General features: G+C 37.7%; 1 protein-coding gene and 1 long non-coding RNA gene across 2 annotated transcripts in view; one reads left to right on the top strand and one right to left on the bottom strand.

The window, feature by feature from the left end:
• The window catches only part of LOC105680549 (connectin), a 359117-nt gene that overhangs the window by 41144 nt on the left and 293694 nt on the right, over window positions 1–24279 (bottom strand). The gene's annotated exons all lie outside the window — the stretch shown is intronic.
• LOC117152225 overlaps window positions 16248–24279 on the top strand; it is a 31662-nt gene continuing 23630 nt past the window's right edge. Inside the window, exon 1 of the long non-coding RNA XR_004462545.1 lies at window positions 16248–16260. This is a non-coding gene — a long non-coding RNA (uncharacterized LOC117152225). The remainder of the gene's footprint in view (window positions 16261–24279) is intronic.

Genomic DNA, 24279 nt, shown 5'->3' with positions numbered 1-24279 from the left:
TTTGGCATCTGCTTCGGTATTTAGAAACAATTCTGCGAACGCATCTCGTGTATTTGTTAATGCGTATAGCTATCGTGCCTGATTAGAAAACAATCTCAGACATGAAAGTATGCGGTATTATTAAATATATCGTAGAAAAATGGGAGAAACTCCGTTACGTGTTAAATAATCATATCGGCATTTCGACGCGTCTCGTTGTCGTGTTTTCTTAGCGCACGTAAAACCTAATGCACCGGTACGTAAACGACGAACACGCGCAGCCGTAGCTATTTTAAAGGCGAAGAAACGATTCGTTCTTTCTTGTCTGTTCGCGAAAAAAAGAATGCATTATGGAGGGAAATGTTGAATTTCTCGAAAGCTTGTATAAACGCGAAGTACCGTCCGTCCGTTGGACGATGGTAGAACAACGTTTGAAGACGAGCGTCCTGTCGCGGCGAATGTAACTTTGCGTCAGGCGGTCCCTCTTAAATCCAGAATTTCAATTTACCCGGGCAAGTTCGTGCGAATACTGAAGGAGGGTTATGTTAGACGTTCCCGTAAGACGGTCTCGCGTTTTGTTACTGAAATCTCTCGTACTAAACTCCTGAGAAGGATATCCGACGCTAAGAAGGGGTAGTTCAAGGTTTAAGTGTTTGTCTCATGGGATCCTGTAAGTTTGCCTTAATTAATATTTCAAATTTTCCTCGAGCTCGTACAATAATTACCGAATTAATTTTTCACTGTAGAAATTAACGAGTTCTAGAAGAGCTTAATCGTTACGTGACCTTTCTTCACTCTTCCTTTTAAATTACTTTTAAACTATATTTTCATTAACACAGAAGGTAAACGTCGTTTTAAAGATGGCCAGACAGATATTCGATCGTTATCATCGAACTAACAATTTCCAATGACGATAAGAATCAAATAACCGTAAAATCTTGTCGAACGATGCGCTGTGTATAAGTCGACCGAGTATCCGAAAGGAAGCCATTTCGCGAGCGATTCGACGATAGCGTTGTCGAGCCAGAAAATGCATTGAAATAGATCGAAGATGCAACAGAGGATCGGCAGAGACGCCTCATTGGCCGCGACGTCTGGCGTCGTGCACCAGTAGTCTATGCACTTTGTCAGACGGACCATAACTTAACGCGACAGGCTTCTTGCTACGCGAACTCCCATTGTCGCAGCTGCTGCACGTATTATTTCGTTGGTGACGCAAATCGAAGTCCACTGCCGAATTGTGTCGAACGAAACAAAGGACAGCGAAATAGCCAGAACGGAGAACGCCCATTTCCTGCGCGGTATTATCGTACCCCTAGTGTATAATATACGAATTTTTAAGCAAGAACACTTTATTCCGAGCTCCGTCGATGTTTTTCAATGTATCGATATTATACCACTTTCTAAACATTGTATGCATATTTAATAATTAGACCGCGAATATTTATGCAAATTCAGACTTTTACGAATACCATTGATTAAACGAAACGTAAATGGAAATTTGTTCCGTTCCTTGAATATTATGAATTTTAGTTATTTTATTTTGGATATCTCCTCTATATATTTGCATATTATGCGCATTCTGTATATTTTAGCATATAAAATATAACTCAATATCAAAGTTCTCATAAATGCATAAACGTGCACGGTCTATTAAAATCATGGAATGTTAATAATATTAATGATATTAGTAGTAATGATTAGTACTAATCAAACTATCGATTAACGTTAATAATGTTCTAAGTGTTATTATCAACACTCTGTGCCATTCTAATTCCATTGGAATAAAATTCCTCTCAAGCGAAACCTTCCATTCCATCAGTTCCAAATTCCACTTTAAATTTCTCTCTACGAAGCAACACGTACATATGACGAAATCAAAGATATCGAACTGGCGACCAAGAAATTCTATCGAGGAGTCGAGTCTCAACGTCGTGCATCCTTTACGGTCGAAATGGCGTTTGCGCGTAAATTTTGAGGAAATTTTCAGATTATAAATCGTAGAGAGAGATCGCGAGATAACGCGAATCCATGGAGCGGCTTAGATAGTCTCGTGGAACCATCGCACTGTGGAGAAATTTACTGCAGATTACATGCAACTCGCAGCCTTACAGACTTTTTCCAATGTTCAGCCGTCTTTCTATCGTACTTCGCGACGAGCTACGAGCTCGTGTTTACTTCCGGGGATGACTGCTATAGTAATAATTGTTGTATTAGGTTGTCCGGAAAGTGTCTTTCTTTTACGGACACGTATTTTACAACGACGTATCTTTATACAAACGTGAAACCTAGTCTGTCGAACGTTGTGATCTTTATCTTGATAGAACAAAGTGGATCGTGCGTAATTCGATAAAATAATATAAAACGGAAAATATTTTGGACGACCTAATATCACGATATCAATTGGGTACGATCGATCGAAAATCAATTTTTAACACTAGTCGTGGATATAGCGTACCATAAATACTTTGTGTTTCGTCTTTCGTGAATTTCCGTGGCTCCAAATTTCGTCCATCGTAGATTTCAATTGTCTTTTTAATCCATTTTATAGGATTGGTTCGCGATGAAGATTTGTGATGGACGTTATTACCATTTTATGTGCGACGCCGCGTAAAATTATAACGTTCAATTTAACTTTGTTAGTTTGATTATACAGTATGCATTCGCGTAATCAAGTAAATGAATTAATAATGTGATAGGTACACAAAGCGCACTACCGAAATACGAAACTCTACCCATTTCGTTCGTTCCAATAATTTGAACGTTACGAAACGCTAAAATACGTTTCCATGCGAAATTACGAATAAAGTCAGGAAGCTAGCAATTACCTACGGTCATAAACTAATTAATTGAAAAAATGCAAAAGCTACAACGAGATTAGAAAACAAGCGTCGCGACGATGGCAAATGGTCAAATATCGAAAGCCAGAAAGAATCGAAAAATACAAGATACGTTCAAAATATTTTCTTAGAACGCTCTAAACGAAAAGAATGGTTCGAAAGGAAAGAACTGTACGCCGTATGTTACTAGGATGTTGGCCGCACGATTCTCGATAGCAGCTGACAGACAAAGTTCTAGGAACTCGTGAAACGGGAACCTCTGAAAGTATTCTATCGCTCGCTAACCGGTCTAAACACTTGCTGAAAGTGGTTAAAGGGTACTCGGACGAAAGAAAGTTTCGATGTCGAGATGTGTCCATTCCTACTGTATACGAGCAAGAATTTTAGTTTCCATTTTAAAGCGAAGAAGTTCGAATAGATTGCAATTTATTCGGAGCGAGAAACGCTGCAAAATGTGGCACGGAGTCGAGTCGCTGCACACGCGATGTCTCCCTTAAACCCTCGATTTTCGCCCCTCAAACTAACCTCCGTTCTGCGGAGAGTGCGTCGAAATGCGGATACGTTCGCGACAAATTTGACGATGAGTCTGCAGAAAGGGGGTTGTACCCGGCAGAAGAGCAGACTACCACGCCTACGCGCCTAAAATTTCATCCCCTGAATGATTAAAACCTAATACAGAGACACGCCTACCGGCGAGGAGTTTCGCGCCCCTCTATTTCCATTTGCAACCCCCCTGGCTCGCTCCATATTCGCTTTCGATGTTCCTCTCACTTTCGTACAGGCTCTCACTTTCAACGATTCCATTGCCTCCCCTCCGCCACACGTTCAAACCACCCTCGTTCGTTGCCTGGTTTTTTTCCACCCCTTCGCCGTGTTTTTCGTACGCTGAAAGGAAGAAGGGTCGAGACGCCCTCCGTGAAAATCCGTGGCTGAAAATTTTCACGGTCACTGGCTCCAATTTCGTCGACTGCCTCGCCATGGCGGCGGGAAGAGAGGTGGGAAAAGCGGACGTCTTTATTATAGGAGCGGCGCAGCCGAGCAACAGCCCCGCGGTGATACGTATAATTATAGCATGGTGAAATTACAAGGTAGCGTGATCCGGGACTGCTGGTAATTGCGAGCTCTTCCTCGCGAAATCGATACCGCCTTAATGAGACACACGTTCAACTCTGTTCAACGTCACGGGGACGATTCATGACGAAAGATCTCTGCATGGCATTAGACACGCGTTAAGAGACGTTTCCGCATAGGTTTCAGGATTTTGCGACAATCGGCGACATTCCTCGTGGATTTATGTTTCGTTCGTAGTGGAATTACGGTAGTGCGGGATTATTCTGCTTTCGAGATTCCGATCGTGCGATACTTTGATAGTTTTAGCGCGATGGAATGGTAATATAGTAGCTTCAGGGGTAAGTTAAAATACGTGCAAATATATGAGAATGAGGTGTACGTGTTGACCGTGATGATACTTGTAGCTGCTGGCTGTGATGTCGCTGCTGGGGTACTGCCATTTCTCTTCTAATTTAGATGCGTGGAAGAAAAATAGGGCTACGGAACCCGGGTCCCGAACGTTCGTAACCTAAGGCGCTAACCACTGCGCTTTTTTTTTTTTTTAAATAACGTTTATTAGACCAAGATACATTTTAAAACATTTGGGTATTCACGATAAACTATGAATTTTGATAAGATGTGTTAGGCAAAAGTACTGATATGAAAAGTACCGATATTACGCGTCGGCGTTTTACATTTTTTGTGTTTTAATATATTCTTTGGATTTAAGCCGCTGGGGAGCGGACCTTTTATGTGATTTTGTTTTTAGTTGTTTTTTCTGTCCTGAAAATTTGGTCGCAAAACAGGACGCTTCGGTAGTCTACTTTTTGGGTGCTGTGTAACTTTGGGGAGGGATGTTAAATAGTATTATTTACAAAATTTACAATATTTACAATGTTTACACCTGTGTTATATGGAGGCAGAATTGAGTTCCGTCGGTTTAATGGTTTTCTCTCTTATTTTATTATGGATTCGGTATCCGCCAATATTGCTAACCACTGCGCTACCGTCGTCCGGTTGCAGTTAGTGTCGAGTGACGGTATTTGTTGTCGAGTTTCGTCACAAAAATAATTCTTAACGGCGAATTTAATTTACCCTAACGAAGGTATTTACGTATCAAGTTATCGGCTTAATAGAAGATTATTGGGACGTTTGATAAATCGTGCGAATGAACGAAAAACTATGTTGCTACATTTCTGGTAAAAATCTGCACCTGAATTTCAGGCAACGAACCAGCTGACATTCCAATACGTTACAAAGCTCGTTCGAACTTACTATCGCCATTCGCGAGCCGATTCTTTTATCATCATACGGTCGTAGAAAAGTTGTAACGGTACTTGAAAATGTACTTTTCAGCTTAACTAGAAACCACGATTACTCGAGCAGAACGTTGCATACGAGTTCAGAATCCGTTTAATTAAGAAACTTCCCTTCGAACGATCCGTGTTCTCGCAGGCTTAAATTCAATTGCAACGTTTCACAAAATCGTGGGTCGTTAATCCGTCCTCGGGAAATTCCGAAAAGAACGAAAACACACACGTGGACGGACACGGACGAAAAAGGAGGAACGTTAGTTTGGTTAGAAAGTTACCAAACTTCCTGCCGAACATCGTGTCCAAAAATGTTCCAATTACAATGAGTACCGTCTCTGTGACAGAGTCCCTCATCCCCTTTAAATCAACCGCGTATGCATCAAACTAACGAACCATGTTCAACTCGTTAAGCGGGAAACCAAGCAACGTAACTCGATGTAAAGGGCGTTATTGCGCATATCCTTTGGTTTGTCTTGAAAAAATCTACAGGAAAATCTCTAGTCTTTCAACGTTTAATTCTTACACCTATGAAATTCGTATTTCGTTGATTGTTAATTAAAAATCGTAGAAAATGTATCAAGAATAGACGATGGCTTGAGAAACATGGGAGATTAAAATTTCTATAGGAAATTAAAGTTACGTTTATTTTTCAATGGTTAGTAATAGTAATAAAAATCTCAGGTACACAGCCGACTGGAGTTCGTTATATGACGTAATTAAATTTGTTCTTCGATATCGAATAACGATACATTGCTGTTATATTATTTTATTCTTCTTCTGTTTCGTTGTTCCTTTAAACAGACTCCGATATATGGTACTTTGTAAATTGAGGAAAAATAAAGATTTAACTTTGGAAAACTCCCATTCGATATATAACAAAACACGATAAATGATTTACGGAGAACATTTGAAATTAAAATTGTGTTTTCTTTTGTTTCGTAAAAATCCTGTCGTACTGGTATATTTTAACAGAAAAAGTAACGGTAAATTGCGATAAAACAAAACACGAAATTTTACCTTATCTTCTATTATTTCTATACTTTATATTATGATACTTTAAGCTAACTTTGCCAGCCAGTTACGAAAGAAAGAACATTTAAATACTCTCTCCAAGGAGAAATCTACGTGATCATGGCTATCGAGGTTAACCATTAAAGAGAAAAATACAGTCTTGATGAAAGATAAAAAGTTTCTGTTTTCCTTCTTTTCTAAGTAAAATATTCGATAGAATATACGCTGTTCGCCACATACCATGTACCTAAACGAGGTCGCGAAGATAGTTCCAAGTCACGAATTAATGGTATTCCGTAGTAGTCTATAGGACGAGGATGAAAGGGCAAGGGGAAACGTGTCTCGGGCCGATACACCGCTTTTTCAACGGGGAAATTGGGTTCTCAATTATTCAGCGCGACGCATCCTTTGGTATTCCCGAAGGAGCAAGAACGATATTTGGGAAGAAAGCGTTGGAAAGTGGTGGTTCCCGCGTTTCATCCGGTGCCTTTTGTTTGCTGCTCCTTTTGCGCTCCTTTGCTTAGCCCAGTACTCGCCTCCAAGCGTTTCCAACACGGAAATCGATAGCCCATATCGGGAAACATTTTGCAAAAATACCGTCTTTGTTTCCTTCGACGATGAAAATTGTCAGAACTTTCTATCGATCGCCGATTTCCATAACTTTTCGTTTGGGGTTCTAATGCAATTCACAGAAAAAGCTATTTTTTGATATTGTTCATAAAAATATGAATTTGCATCCGTGATCCCCTTACATGATTTCAGTCGTATGTATTATAATATATATGTAGTATCGTGGATAGTTTGGCTAAGAAATATCGGGTGAACCATAAATAATGTTGCGACAAAGCCTAAGTGCGGACAGGCCAAAAAGGCCTGAAAACTTCAATGGGCCGAGCGACCCTTCAATGTGTCGTTGGTTCTTCGATCGAATAACTACGCGGAAAAAAGGTCTACGTGATCATGGCCGTGGACGAGTGCGGAACGCGTACGTGGTGGGGCTATGAGAAAAGACAAAGGGATGTTTAAGGGAAAAGGACGAAATAACAGGGAGTCGTCGACTAAGAGTCGAGTTGTCAAGTCGTTATGAGTTGTAAATTATTAGTTGTGAGTTGTGAATGATCTATTTAGCTGTCTTAGTTATAACACGTTACTGTATTTAGTTCACGTTAAATAACTATCGTTTAATCGATCTATATCTAAATAGATTTATCTCTCGATAAACTTATCATATGGGATAGGAATCATTGGAAACCCTAATTTCTAATATTTCTGAATAAATAAAATCCTATATATTATGTATCGTACATATTGACAATATGTTTTACTCTTTTGCGTTTTACTACAAAGACAGTTTAATCGGTAAATTATCGCACAAGAGGAACCAGATGTAAAGTTCGTCGTTTTGAAAGAAATATCTCAACTCGTAGCAAACACTGTAACTGAATTAATCAGGGACTCAATGGGCGCACGGCTGCTAAGAAAATTGAGATAAATGCGAACAATTCTTGGGGAACGTTCGAACTGAGCAAGTTGTTGCATTCAATTGTCGCGAAAATTTCAGCAGCATCTTCGGCCGTTGTTTCGCAAATTTTTTCCAACGGAAGTTCGACTCGGGGAGACTCGCTTAACAGGTCGTTTCCGAGTCGTCTGAAATACTCTTCTTAATTAAGAAACAGCCAGACCTAGAGAACTCGCCAACAGCCGTGAAACGAGCACGGCTCGATTATTCGCTCGTGATTCCCCGAGCCTTTCGAGAACATGGTGCCCCCCGTTCCACTCCCGGTCGCGATAACAATGAAAGTTCCCATTACATTTAAGTTGGCGAGACCGCGGCTGCCTCGAATTTAGAATCGTAATTTGAATTCGTGGGAATTCGGCCGTGAACGAAACGAAGATCTGCCCCGTTTCGATAAGTCGTTTCCGAGATTCTGAGACTTTGTACGGCCGCGTTAATCGATCTAAGAAATCTCATGCCGATGATGAGTATTTCGCGAGATAATTCGACGTTCGATTCGTGATTCGTTCGTTGCTCTGGAAATTAACACGTTGATAAGGAGAAAGTATTGGAGATGACAGTGTTTCGTTGTAAGGAGTAATTTAAATTCAGCGAAACAAAGTAGAATTACTCGTAATCCCTTAGGCGCTCGAGTAAAATTAGAAGAAATCGATGGAAAAGGTACACCGAACTTTCCAATTTCACAAACATTCCCATTTTGTTCGTGGTACTTCGATCGAAGCATATAAATGCAATTGGCGGGAAACAGCGACGAGAGCAGGTAAAAACAGAATAACTCGCGTACAGACACGCTGGTTCTACGCAAAACACCGAAACCAACGTGGGAACAATAGAAAAGTGGCATCTATTTCGCGTTCCAGCGTGGAAAAGTAGAAAAAATTGGGTACGTTCGGCCGTTCCCTACTCTCTGAAATGGTTGAAATCGCGAGGCGCGATTCGAATTCGCGGAATTGTCCCGCCGCATTTGCGTGGCACCCAGACTTCGTTTAGAGCTTCGCCTGGATTCATCCCTCGACCGGGCAACAATTTCGCTTTGAAGAGATATGTGACGAGCCTCGACGATTATCTCGTCGCGCAGCGGTGATTTCTATCCGATGGCCTTGTCCGGGCGCAATATTTTCACCGGCGCGATTCTGCTTTCTCGCTTCTACGAGGACAATGGACAAATAATTGCACGCAGCATCTAGCGATTTTCTCCTTTTCTCTATGGCTAAACGATGTCAGGATGCTGACAGAATTCTCAATTTGTTAGAAGTTTTTATTTTTTTTCCCCGGGAAAATTCGTTCGATCGTGCGAAGTTTTATGAAATATTCTATTAGATATTGTTAAATATCGTTACGAAATATTTTATGAAAAATTCAATAGAATGTTAAAATTCTACGGGAGATCCAGGAATTACCAAATGTTCGAAACTCCATGGAATATACAAGATTCTACCAGAGATTCTATGAAATATGCAAAACCTGTGTATAGGTTCTATGAAATATCAAAGATATTACGTTTCTTCGAGCATTCGGAATTTCGATAAACACGTCGTTTAAACTTTTCTATGTTTGCTATTTGTTATTAAATCATAGTTTCTCTACGAGATGCAATATAAATTATAAAACGTAATAAAATTCCTAACATTCGCATACGTGTATAAAAATCCTACCGTTATATACCTGTCTTTTTATACCTATTGTTATTTATACGAAATTATTTTACATTGTAACGGTTGCTTTTAAAGTAGCCCCATTCGGTAGCTATGCACCGTTGCCATTCGCCTTTTCCACCTCTGAAAGCTCTCCTTTCCTTATAGGTACTTTTAGGAATCGATTTTAGATCAACTTCTTTTTATTTCTTCCATTGCTTTAAAACAGTGTTCTTTCAACGACTCGCTGTACGAAACAAAAAGGAAAAGTCGCAGGAAGCTAGCGCAGAATAGAAATGGCAACGAGGAATTTTATTTTTGCTTAAAAATTATCGAATTAGAAGGAAAACCTTTCGACTTGGATAAGCAGAGCGGAAGATATTCTCAGTCGTAAAACGATCATTTTTTCACTGTCAATTGTATCGTTAGATGCAAGAAGAGCATCGAAAGAATCAGGTTCATTCGTATAAATTTCTCTGTCGATTTACTCGTCTGCTATTCGTCCGTCTATGCAAACTAAATCGATCTTCGTATATGAGGGCACATTAGTGGAAAACACATCTCGAGGCATTAGCTATAATTCAATGTTGCAAGTCGCAGCAGTGACGTATCGAAAGCTGCATAAATCAACTCGTCGAAACTTTTACGTCATTATTCCGAGATGCTGATCTACGATAATCTGATTATTTACGGGCTTCTTTGGCTCGCATGGGAACGCGATTTATTATAATTCCCGTAACATGTTTCACTTTGACAATGAGTAGCTTTCAGCACGTGTCTGCCTTCGCTGGCTTTCGTCTCTATCTTAATTTATGGTTGTCAAGTTAACAACGCGTAAATTCAGCGAGCGCGTCGAGACGGTCATTTTCGCCAGCTCATTAAATAAAAACGCTAATACTCGATCCTTGTTCGACCATCCGGTCCGTAATTCAGCGAAGGACTTTTTACGATCCACTTCTCATCTATCGCTTTAATTTATATAATTCCTCCTAATTTATACGTACACTTGTAACATACACATAGCGGAATTGTTCATTTCACTGCAAAAATTGATTCTAGAGTTTCTTAATTTTCCCAAAGCGGTTTCCTTGAATTGATCGTTAAATTTTATTGCAGTGGGATCGAGTTGTCCTCGATTAATGTTGCGTCAATTGCAATTTTCTTCGAAGTGCAATTTCCGACGTAAACACATCGTGGATTGATCGCGATTTTATACGAAGATTACAGGGCAAATGCATGATATATAAATCCATTTTTGTTGGTTTTTTAATTTACATTCTACTTGGCGTGTAGAAGAGAGTATTTTGGAATAGTTGCGCAGTTGGGAAGAAAACTTTTGTTAAATTCAAACATACGAACCTTTTAGAAATAGCTGACGAATCTACCAAGTTTCGTGACAAACGAATGCTGTGATAAGTCGAGACGAAGTTAAATATTAAAGAACAGAAATTTATAATGTAAAATAGCTCGACAGCACAAGTACTAATTTTAATATCGTTGCTGCATAAAATATGAAAAATACGACGTATTACGTTTCTCCATTGCGATCTTCGTACGAAAAGGCAAGAATGTGACTTTCGTCGTGACTTTTCTCCTCTTTATATATCGTCTGCTCGAGCGAACTGTGACTTTAAAAATGTTCATTCCCGGTTAAAAATTGCAAGCGTTGTTGGTTGTAAAAATCCATGTAACATTTATCAACGCATATTTGAATGTATAGGTTTTATTCAAATTTATACGGTGAATTTTTCACTGAAACGAGCTATTATCGACCGCCTTTTCTCTTATGCAATTTACACACACCGAAGTTAAATGGTCGTTGACTGATAGTTGGGACAACACAGTCGCCACCGATCAAACTTGCGCCCGGTACAAAGCACCGATTGTCTGATGACGATTGTCCCCGCAAATCCGATTCGGTTCAATAACTGCGCCAGGGTATGAATTGATTGAACGTCGACGAGATTTACACGACGCGGACACTGGATATTCTAACTGAAAGCGAAAGGAGACAAAACGGACGTTTCATAAGGACGCTTTTAATGTATTTATATGGCAAGATTGTTGTTGAAAATGACAACGCGAGTTCGCGCTCGTCATGCATATGCAGATGCGCTAGTTGCAATAAATAGTAACTAGAATAGACAGTTCTAGATATAATCGATGGATTTAATCGATAGGTTTAAGATATTCTCTTTTTTTTATACCTAGTCCATGTAAAAAAGTGCAATAAAGATTTTTCGGCCCAGAACGGTGTGATAGATTTATCCAAAGAATAAAATAATAATTATCGTAATTCTATCTCTAAATACAAAAATAACAACAATTGTAATACACCTATATTATTTTAATACGACGTGTATTGTTGAAGTGGTCACCACTTCTAAGAAAACTCTGCATCTGGTCTTTTTAGTTTTCTCAAGCACCGAAGCCATCGACAGCGTATAAACAATAGACTGGGACGAAGACAGACCATAAACGGTAGACAGGCGACGTTGACTTCGGAGTTTTCAGTTATTGGGTAACACAGCTAACGTGCGGATCTGGACCAGCTCAAATTGTATTCTTACTTGTAATTACACTTCTATTTAAATATATTTTCTACCTTACAATTCATCCACGGGTTTCTCTGTTTACACATCAAATAATCTCAACATGTATACATAACGCGACCGAATAATACGTCAAAGTAGTAGTACGTCGTAATAATACGTCACGAGTAGGAAGCGATTTCCTGTAAAAAATAAGAAGGAAATATAAAGTATAATTTTCTCGGTCGAGGCTTAGTTTTCGGGGAGATTCAATTTGAAGATTGTGTATAAAATGTACATAAAATGCAAAAGTGACTGGTATACTTATCAGCCTAAATGGCTGTACGTAGAATCGTGAAGTATGGATAGTATGCTACTTTTTATGGGACAGTCGTGAGGCGTAAAACGAAGGGGGTGCAATTTTTTTTAAGAGTTAGCCATATTCCACGAGTTGCTGAAGTTGGGGCTGTGAAATTCAGCGTATGGACTCCTAATTAAAAATAAACGAACGCTTGTTGGCGCGTTTTTTGAAATTCAACGTATAAACGGTGTTCGAACAGAGACTAATAAACGTAAATTGTTATAAAAGCTGTGCGGGCGACCAGCTGGCGTTAATACAAACTTAGGTTATTTTTCGTCCTTTTTACTATTTTAATGAAAGTATATTTATATTTGTTGCTGCGTGTATTTATATTTATTCATCTCTGTAATTGAAAGCACTTTGTTTTTTTCACGAGTACACGTTTAATATAATTAAGTTGATATAATTAGAACGATTTAATCTTCCGAATGATTTAATACTTATTCGAAATAATTGCGAATATTAAATTAGCAGAAATCGAACATGAAACACAATTTTTATACTCGCGTCGACGAAGATTACTGGATTAAACTTAGTTTTTCCATTTCAGTTCCTTTTAATGAATTGGATGTTCGATGCAAGTTGCAATGTTTGATGTTGCACCGTTTCATCTTAAACGTAACTACGAGTCGCGTACCTAGTATCGCGCAAAATATATCGTTATTTACAGTACGCTTTGTTCGATGCACGAACGTCAAACAAAAGCGTAGCTCGAAAATTTCATTATTTCCTTTCGTCACCTGACCACGCATCCATCGTGCGTTTTATATTGTTCACTAAATCGTTCAAATATTTGCCACCAAGTACAGTTCGAATCCAATTGCTCTCTTTCCTTTGTTTCTCTTTATTTCCATTATCGCATTTTATTTCGATAACACCTCGCAGTTTGATCGCAGACTCGAAAGTGCGCAATCGAATTAATTCGAATTTCTGAAACGTTAAATTCGAAGTTTCAGTAACTTCGAGTGCGTTTTAATGCATTTTCAAACACAGAATCACGTAACAATCGCGAAGATTATTAAAACAACTTGAAGAAACTCGATAATTTCAATGGGAAGTTCAATTATTCCAAAATATGGGAATGAAATGGCAAAGATTTAGTTCGTACAGCTGTTGCAATGTCCCGGTGCATTGGCAAAACTGGGATTCTCTGACGAAGCCCAAAGGTTATTTTTCCTCCCAAATCCTCGTCATCCCAGTGAATCACATCGATCGTGACACAGGTGCTGGTCGAATGTCGATCGTCAAAGAGAAATTTGCAAGACCAACGCGTATTACCTTTTGCGAAACGCTGCTTTCTCATTTTTCTATTTCGAATCGGCGTCGTTATGCAACGGGATCGGGTTCTATTTTCAAATCCTTTGTAACTTTTCCCGTTCGAACGAAACACGGAAACCCGGCCTCCTTCGCGGATTTCCAAACCGACAAAGCTGGCCTACTCTCTTTTCTGACTCTACTTGTAACTCGCGTCTACCGCATTCTCGTCGATCGTAAGTGGAAACGTGTCGCGTGACGGAATTCATTTAACGTTGAACATTAGCTCGAAAAAATTGTACTTGATGTATGGATCTTGAGTAAGCAGATCTCTTCGTATATTTGTTGTTACCAGCTGTTGCAATACAACGATATTACACACATAGACACAAATAGTCTTATATAGACACCTACACAGGCATTTGAACGGGACACTTACACAGGTCATACTCACTACTGTATAGAGAGTGGGGTTGAAAATCTTTTAAGGGACCATGGGTCACTACGTACAGTCAGTCTGAGAGCAACTGGCCAACTGTCGACAATCCATAAATTCTTTACCTGCACACTTTGTTAATTATACCATATCACTCACTTATGTTTTAAATACATTTGGTTCTGTAATTCTGTTTATTAAATATCACCTAATATTATTTCGATATAAACATTGCGTCTTCCACAGATTATTTATCTTAACTTCGAGATTAAATTCTAACACCAGCAAAAAATATGGAGTGTCGTAACTAATTTTTAGGAACTAGATATGTCAAGTAATGGAACAAAATATTCTTAAATTGTCAATATATAGGGTATGCAAGTAAAGAAATGGTCTAAAAAATTCATCGACCCGTTTTACCTTTTTGCATTTGGCAAATCCGATTGTTGTTTATTCGTTCGTGCGTAGGGCAAATAAAGGAGTAGCAAACTAATTATTAAGAGGGTACGACAAATTGCGTATCCTGTTGGGTGTATGGTACAATTTCTAAAATATTCCAGCTTAATAACATTTTAAGTATAGCGTAGAAAAATGATAAAACAAAAGGTAGTTTACTTACAAACACAAATATGTTAACACCAGTATCAATTATATTAATAACGTTTGTTTTAACATCGTTGCTCGCTGTTTTCTACACACATACACAGGGTATCTTAGCATTGATGGTACAATCGGCAACGAGGCGATTCAATGTGAAAAAGCGGATCAAACGTATGAAATAAGATTTTCTCATATGACGTTTCAAGCAGCGAAAACAATAAGAAAACGCTCTTATCGCGCAATACATAAATCCGCTCTCACTGTCCCCTTATTTTCGCGAAATCAAGAGCAACTTTTCCACATTCTTGCAAACCAATCCCAATCTGCATAGGCAGCCAGCCAGCCCTCCATCGATTATCCGTTGCTCTCTTTCTCACGACTGCCTCATCCCATCGAAACTCTTTCTCCGTCCAATAAAGACCAACTTCCAAACTTACACGTTTTTTGCTTGAGTTCCACAGCTCCGTTGTTCGTTGCCGAACGAGAGCACAAGGAGAAAAGAATCGACGAAAAGAGAAGAAAAAAAAGGAACAAGTCGAACTAGAATGGAAAAAGGGAGGTATCCTATACGGGGGATCGATGGAATGCTGGAACGCGTTAAAAATTTATACAAGAGCATGAAGAGAGTAAAAAAAAAAATAAATAAATAAAAATACGGGAGAAGGATTGTTGGGAAAAAACACAAACAATTCGGTGGTCGAGCAATCAGCATACGGTTAAACGGGAGTGGCGGCGGTGATTTGAATGCGTGGTGGATTCGAGGTCTCGACGCTTTCGCCGATTTCCAGGGAACAATTTGCTCGACAAACAGCCGAGCGAACCACGAAATCAGCAGTGATTAAAATTAGTCGACGAAACGGCCGTTTCGGTCGTCCCTCGTTTCCGTTTTCGCCGCGATTTGGCGTCCGCGAAACACCATCCGCAAACCACAAATTGCGTCCGAGTTTTAGTTTTGTAAATGCACGCTCTCACGATTTTCCAGCTGTTCTTCCTCGTGGGAGAGAGCTTGTCCTCTGCGTTTGGTTCGGGGAATTTCCAGTTCTATGTTCTTGCGACGATTTGGAGACACCAATGGTGGTTTGAGTTTAAGCGGCTTTTGGGAAATTTTTTTTTCTTTTTTTTTTTTCGAGAGTTTTGCTAACCGATCGATCCAAAAATACTCTTACGTGGACCATACAGAAGTCGAGAACCGATCGATCGTAATAAAAGAGATGACTTGTTATCTGGAAAATGAACGTTTCCACAGATGTCAGGTTGATACTAAAATTAAGAATTTTTCAGGAACCAGAGTCGATCGATTTGGCTTACGAATGAGTCATACGCGTTTTGGAAGTTCCGATGATTTAAGAATCGGGACCGATGTCTCATGGTGAATTAAAAATTATATTTCACGTTACAACGTTTTATGAATATTATGGATTCTATGATCTTCGATTTTTTAGTTTGTTTTCGACAAAATTAAAATGAAGTTTGATTAAGAGATAACTTTCGTTCCATCCTGTATTTGCGAATATTAGTTTATAGTATAGTATTGCGAAATGGAGTTTAAATGATAAAGTATGCTCAAATTGTTCTTAAGTTCGTAGTAGGATATACGAATATCGTAATTTTGCAAAGTAAATTTGTCAAATGTTTTAGAAGAAAGGAAATTGAATAGACTATTTGAGTATTAAAAATGAAACGTATGAAACGAATAGAGTAGATAAAGTTTAAGGAGCGAAAAAGTTTCTAGAACGTAAGGAAAATTAAAATCTAAATGCAGACCCACGTACTAATTATTTTTAAAATATGGAATTAACTCTCTGGAATATTTCAAGGCTGTTGGTTTCACTCGCAATTTATTTCAGAAAATTTCTGAAAGCTTTGGTCATAATACGCAAGAAGTATAATTACTCTTCTGTCATTAATATGGAAATAACGAATCTACAAATATATAATTACAAAGTAATGATATACCTTGTTTTATTGTTTTCTAATGAGATTTTATCAGTAATCATTATCGGATTCACGAGCGGAAGTTTATAAATGATTACGATCATTTCTGTTGAGATAATTAAATCGGCCAATTTTCCAATTAGTATTGTGCTCGTTTAATATTATAATGTTTCCGGATACTTTTTCGAAGAGTTTATGATCCGATTGCGCGGATTTTAATCAATTTCTTTCTATATATCGTTTATCGAATAATTTCATTTTGTCAAGGAGAATATCATATCGGTATTATCAATTATTATGTCCAAAAACATATAATATTTTGTTATAATTAAAGTAATATTTGTATTAAAACAAGGATATGTAACACGAAATAACGAACAATGTCTCTCCTGGTTGTTGATTAATTAAACAACGCAAAGAGGAAAAAACCGTTTATATCTCCGCTCGAAACAATAATTTATTCACGTTTTAAATAATTAAGTCGAAAAATAAGAAAAATGAAATTAAAACATTTCTTGAAATTTTAAATAACATTACGATAATTATAGTTGGTTGTTTCTTCTTCGCGTTAGGACGTTTTTAATTCAAAATCTAACCTTTTTATAATATATATTTTCCATTTTCAAATAATATTATTCATCTATATCATTTTCCCGTTATTAATTATTATCGTAGTTCTTTTACCTTTTATAACTTTTTGTTATAGCCAAAAAGATCTTGCAAATTTGAACTTTCGCGATGTTTTCAAGTTCAAACAACATCGTGCGAAAATTTTCAATTAACGTGCTATCCCATTATTAATCGAACCAAATTCGAGGTTCCTATATCAATTCTCTCATAATTCATCCGCAGTCGATTACGTTTATGTTTCACTCTTGTAACGCATGCAGCGTCGCCAATAAAACCAGTGGAACGGATGCTCGAACAAGCGTATCTTATTTTACGATCACCGGCCCAGTGATCGTTATCCGAAAACGAGCGGTGATTTTCGACGAGGATAATAATAGCTCGGCACCCATGGCCTGCTAATGAGCTTCCCGATATAGTTATTATCGATGACAATAATGCTATCATAGTATTTTCATCCGTGGATATCTCGGTTGAGGTAAATAAAGAGGAAGCTGCGTTTAAAACGCTGTACGTTTTTCGTTCCATTGAATTGTCCAGCTCCATCTTCGAAATTATCGTCTCGTTCGCAATTTTTCCAGTGTTCCTTTCTCGTCGAAATAACAGTAATTGAAAAGCTTTGTAATTACGTTCAACGCTATAATTTATCGGAGGGATATCAAATAATTTGGGATAACGTTATCGCGGAATTATAATTAGAGAAAAGGAAGTTGATATTGTCCAAAAGATTTATCACCTTCTACGATGATTTTGGGAATAAGATACGTTCTGGAATAATCATAGAAAATAACATTTTTGTATGAGAGTTATTTGAAATATTTCCTTGTTCGGAATATTTTCTCGGAATCTGTATATTCGCGTATAAGTAGAAACAAATGTAAAATACAAATTGCGAAACATCAGCTTGAAAAGTTATTAAAGCTCGAGGTAATTACGACTATCGAAAAGCGTTCTGTCCAGTATTCCACCACAGTTGAATTCCTTTGCCGCTTTAAATGAAAATCGCGAGGCACGATTTCACGATGCTACACATACAGCAAATTAAAACGCGTGTACCAAATGGCTAACGATTTGTTTAAACGTCGAGAAGTGACCATTTGCCTCGTTCAAAAGATGCAACAAGTGCAATTATCCTCTCTCGCTTTCTCTCTGAACAAAATTTTCAGTTAAACGCATACTTTGTATTTAGACGACACAATAGCGGCTATTAAAATAACATTCCTTATGAAAATATATATTCGATAAAGTTCGATATGTTTTCTCCGGATTTTAAACTAATTGATACTAATTATTTTATCTGCTTGTTAATTATTTGGTAATTAATAATCGGCAAGGGAATTAAATTTCTACGTTTTAATTTATTTCGTTCTCGTATCTTGCCGCTGTATCATTAATTATTCGTCGAGAAAGAAGAAGAGTAAGTTTAGGGTTAATAGAGGAGATATCGATTAATCATCTCATCGAATATCGTCTAAACATGAATTTCTTTGCTTCGTTTTTACAAACAGAGTGGCTTTGCGTTGGATATTTCAGCATCGTTTGCCATATTGTATCATTGTTGCAAGAATTTTCAATATAAGCGACGAAGAATGACGAATTGTCGAGAAGATCGATAAAAGTATTGATATCAATTCGCAACGATGCTACAGCGTTTGATGTATCGTGTTTGATACAGTATACCTTATGAAAGAAAATCCATGTCATTTGTCGCGAAGAAAAATCTCATTTTATGTCATTGAAAGTTTTTTAATACCACTTAAGGAATCTTTAAACAGCCAGACCATTGAGAAATGTTTAATCATAGAGCAAATACGAGTCAATAAAATTTTACGACAGGGTTGTATATAAATATTTAAACAATTTATCCCAATGATCGATAGAAGACAGTTTTTCTTACAGATTAAAAAAAGTTCGAACCTAAAAGAATTAACTAAACGAATGATACGTTCGAGAGTAAAAAAGCGATATTAAAGTAAAAATTTGTAATTTCTTATTTACAATATCACGATTCTTGTCTCATCGTAAACGCATATACTACTTTTTTGTTAAATTACATACTTCTATCATGAGAATCGATTAATCTCGCAATTACTGTGTCAAGACACGGCAATATTCTCTTTTGTACTTGAAAATTACTCCGTGAAGCAGCTATGCAGGATGCACACCACCGCATTGCATCCAATTTTTCCATCGGTTCAATGGGCGTCCCTCTTCGAAGCGTTAATGAGCTCGTCGCCGAGACAATCATTCCAACGAACGCGTCCTCGTGGCCGATAATACAAATCATCCAACAGCAACATCTATCCCGTAGAACAATCTTCACGCATCGATCCGTTTTCCATTAACCCATTAAAGATCCACCAGCGAAACAGTTCGTACTAGTTGGAATATCGTACAGACGCAAAAAATATAAAGAAACATAGGAAAAACGTAGAAAGAGTAAATTAGATATTGTTTTATCGAAGTACGAAAAATGTACAAAATTAATAGAACCTGCATAGAAGAATATCGTAACCAAGTTTCCGTGATTTAAAGAAAAACAGATTATTATAGCGTTAAAAATACAGTAGAATCTTAATTATCAGAATTAATCGCGCGTGACTTCAACTTCACAGCAGAGAACATCATGTTTTTCGGATTTTATTCTTCGTCTCATAAATAGCAAGTAGTTTCTGCATTTTATAGATATCAACACCAAGCAAACGGATAGAAACGCGATATTCTCTTTTATAAATATCGTTGCTCGTTGTCAGCTGTGAATTTTTCCATTGTAAATTTCTCAGAAACGAACTAAAAATCGGAGGCAAACGTTTCGAGGATATGCGATAGAAAAAAGTTATGTAACTCTTAAAAGGAAAAGCGACTCGCGGATCACCTGTATATTTCAAACTATATCATCGCTTATTTATTTATCGATTTTTCAAATAGTAATCTTTTTATAACCGTCTTCCTCCGACTGAAAGGGCGCGTCATCTCTTAAATAAACCAGCCTGTAACCTCGTAGCAATCTCCTGTCACTTGTCTGATACGTTATTCAGCCCCCGTTGCCTAAAACTCGCTGGTCTGAAAGGCAAACTCGGTTACGAGTCGCAATCCTGCGCGCGTTTTATTTCCTTCCGACTTCCATCCCTCGTTCCATCCGTCCTTCTGCCATCCTCTCTCGACTTACCTAGTCCCCGTTGAAATAAAAGAGAAGCTTGCGGAAGATATTAAGAGCGGCATCGTGTAAGAAAAATGGATCTTTATGAATTTCTCTCGACCGAATTTCTCGACGCGGATGAATCTTCGCGACAGATCGCGCAAGAACGTCTCCTAGTCTCATCGCGTGACGTCTGTTCCGGATCTTGTGCCATGGTCTTTAAGAATAACTTTGCTGCTTCAATTTTTGCTACGGATCGAGACGAAGAATTATGGCAATGTTGATGGGTTACAGCTTGCGAATCGGTGTTTCGTCGTTTCTTGGTTAGTAACACTTTCAGTCGATGGTAGTCGGTTTGGATTTTTATGAATTTTACAAGAGGGCTTTCCTAATTATTATTGGCCATTTAGGCGAAATATTGCAACTACTTATTAAAAAAAAAAAAAAAAGAAAAAATACACAGGGAGAAATTTCTGCTCAAACTTCTTGGTGAACGTTTTAGCGAAATTAATTTACGGGGAAATATCGCAGCTACGCGAATCTGTAATTTCAAAAATGCACAACTTCTGCTTAAACAACTGTTGATGAAACTTTCGAACAAAGTATTGCAGTTTTCTAAATGATACGCGAAACATCGATGAAAACAGTTTTTGACGAAACTTTTGCAGAAAAATATTTTTTGACAAAATATTGAAAGTAATTTTTTTTTTCTAGTCCGAATAGTTTTCAATATATCGGAAGAAACATTTTTTTCGACCGTAACATCGAGGGCTATTTTTGCTATTTAAAATGGCAAACGATCGACAAAGAAAAATATTGGCCAAATATTTTTCAGAACGCTATTCCGACTAGAAGTTTCATCAAAATTGGCAATTGACAGTTTCGTCACACCTTTCGTATCGTAAGTACGATACCTCTACGTTCTTGTTGGCGTTGAAATTTATCAAATTTCAAAGTATCTTCCTTCGTCGTAAAACCTTTGACCGCTAAACTTGTCGCTAAAAATTTGTAATTGTCTGTACGAAATTTCAATGTTGATCGTTTGTTTGTCCTTCCTCTTGGAAATTACCGTGCAACTAAGCAATAGCGCGACCGTTTCTAGGCGGCAGCCTTCTCGGCATCGTGTACCATCGTTCCTTCGATCGAACGACGTGGATTTTGCTTCGTTTGCAAGACGAAATGGACGCTCGACAGTTTCCAGCACAGCGGCCAGAACCAGCTTTGTTTATAGTAGACAAGCCAGTGAACTCGACCAATTTCGCGGCACAAAGGGATTCCCCGAATCGGCTGACGAGGGCCGTAGCTAGCTCACTTTGGAACGATGAGGATACGCCATCTTCTACCTTGAGGCGATGCTCCTTGGTTGCTCTCGCTCCCTCTTCCACTTTTACATATATTCCACATATACATGTATATCTCTTCGCAGTCCTGATTTGCATTTTCCAAGTTATCTTTACCAAACATGTTCGCCAAGAGGCGGCAAACCACGATGGACAACGTGAAACTTGCCGTATCGAGGACTGTCGTGACAAAGTTCCTTCGACGAATCGTCTATGAGTTTGTGAAATTAGGAAGAAGCTCTTCAAAGAAGTCATTCTGTTTCAACAGTAAATTACATCGTCGTAAAAAGACGAATTTTCCTCTGACTCGTCTGTTTCCCTTTAACTGGATGGAATTTGATTTAAGCTTGATTTGAATTTTAGGCTGCGGATCAGCGTGAATGAGGCAATTTCTTGAGTTAGAATTGTTTGAGAATATCGTTAGAAATTCTTCTATGGTTTATAAAACCATAAACTCGTCCTGATAATACCGAATGGACTCGCTATTGATATTTTTTAACGACGTGAAAAGCAGCGATGCGTGTACGAGAAATCAGGGGAACTTCAACGAATACACGTACCTGTCGCATTCTTCTTAGTTTTCTTTTTTTTCTTTTTATTATTTAACTTGTACTTTACAATTTGTCCAGCTGGACATTTGGTAAATTTTTCTAACTTAATTGCCAAATAACATGTGGATGGCTACCTCCAGCGGGATGCCATCTTCGAGTTTGACTATTTTATTTCTTCAGTGAGGTGTTTTCTTCAGTGAGGTTTTCTTTTTATTATTTAACTTGTGCTTTACAATTTGTCCAGCTGGACATTTGGTAAATTTTTCTAACTTAATTGCCAAATAACATGTGGATGGTTACCTCCAGCGGGATACCATCTTCGAGTTTGACTATTTTATTTCTTCAGTAAGGTGTTTTCTTTTTAGTCTTCAATTCTTTTTAGTTTACTCATGGACCGTGTCCTTGGCCTCATCGCCCGTTTTCATTTTTTATTCTTCTTGATGAGAGATCGCGAATGTATTAGGTTGTCCCAAAAGTTTCTTTCGTTTTATGAGCAAATAATAGACGCACAACGTTTCTTCGGTTTATATTATTTTGTCGAATTACGTACGATCCATTTTGTTCTGTTGAGATATTTCACAGACTTGGTTTCACGTTCGTACGAAGGTGCATTGTTCCAAAAAAACATGTTTGCGAAAGAAAGACACTTTCCGGACGACCTAATATACCCGAACTTCGCGCAACGTTGACTTTTCGCCCACTAGCCTTTCCTTTTGCTTTTATGACGTTATTTTTAGAACCATTATATATTCTACATATCTCGAAAATTATGGTGTCTGAATATCGAGTGACCGTGGCATACATACGCATTAATATAATTTGTTCAATTACCTGATGTGACTTCTCCATTTGATATATTTAATACTCGATATGAGTTTCGTCTTAATTTAATATTTTGAAATAACGAAGCAGAGGTGCAATTTAAAATAAAAAGCTGCTTTACCTCTTGGCAAGTTAATTGCAGCGTATCTACGCCCGTGGTAATTTAATTAACGTATTCAACGTGGAACACAAAAATAGGTTATTCTCGTGAACACCTCTCTTAATATAATTTCATTAAAAGCAACACAGCATTCGAGTCACTTTGATCGTAATAAAAGGAAAGCGAGAACGAGTGCTTTTAAACGGAAGATTCGTAGAAATTATCTTAACCATGCGTTTAGAAAAGCGGCACGTAATAAGAATCGTGGTGAGATTTACAGAAAACTGTGCGTGTTTCCTCTGATAAAACGTTCCTTTTCGTTTAACCGTGATTTATTATCGAAACGAATGAATTTCGATGGTTCAAAGTTTTCACATCAGTATTCACGAACAGCTATAACGCGACTAATTAATTTCAACGATAGCACTAATTTGTCGGATAATTAATATTTGTATGATTCATGATCCTTCTGATATTTCGTGAACAATGGACGTTGATGTTAAGAATTACACGTTGAGTAATGTAAAATATGCACGTGGAACACATATACTCCGTACTTTCCAAGATCTTCAGTATTACTTTTGCAGGATATTCATCGTGCAAATGCTTAATTAATTTCGCTGGGAGATTGATTAATTAAATGATCAATTTCCATTGCGATATGTATCAATTATGGTGTTTTAATTTTTTCATAATGTATCATCGTTTATCCTCACTTTGGCTTAATTAAATTTCTTCGCCAAACATGAATATTTACTTTGAAATTTACCGACTAGATAGAATCGTTTAAACTACAATAATGCAGTAAAGTTATTAATATGTACCGCTACAAAAGTAAACGAGAAATATGTACAGCCAATTAAAATATCGCGTACTAAATTTCCATAATTAATTCCATATTCGTATCGAAATATAATAATACTCCGATACATTGGAAGATTACAATTTTTACAAACCGATGAAGTTTCCAACTCGAACAGCTTATCATTTTCCTACTCGCTTTTATCGATCTCTCTCTAACGCTAAAATACGACTTTAATCAATTACAATCCTATAAAAGCTTCGACTCAATCGCTTCGTAAATATACAGTCAACTCTCTCTTTCTAACATTTAATTTAATGCAATATTTCCTTTCTTACACAATTTCAGCCTTAAACGTTCTTTATCGAAAAAAAAGAAAAAAAAAAAGAAAAAAAAAGAAAAGAAGAGAGAAAAAGATCGCCATAATGTAATATTCCA

Source organism: Bombus impatiens, unplaced genomic scaffold, assembly GCF_000188095.3.
Source record: "Bombus impatiens unplaced genomic scaffold, BIMP_2.2 scf_0010, whole genome shotgun sequence".
Taxonomy (NCBI): domain Eukaryota; kingdom Metazoa; phylum Arthropoda; class Insecta; order Hymenoptera; family Apidae; genus Bombus; species Bombus impatiens.
Note: the sequence above shows the minus strand (reverse complement) of the source record. Positions and strands in the feature narration are given on the sequence as shown.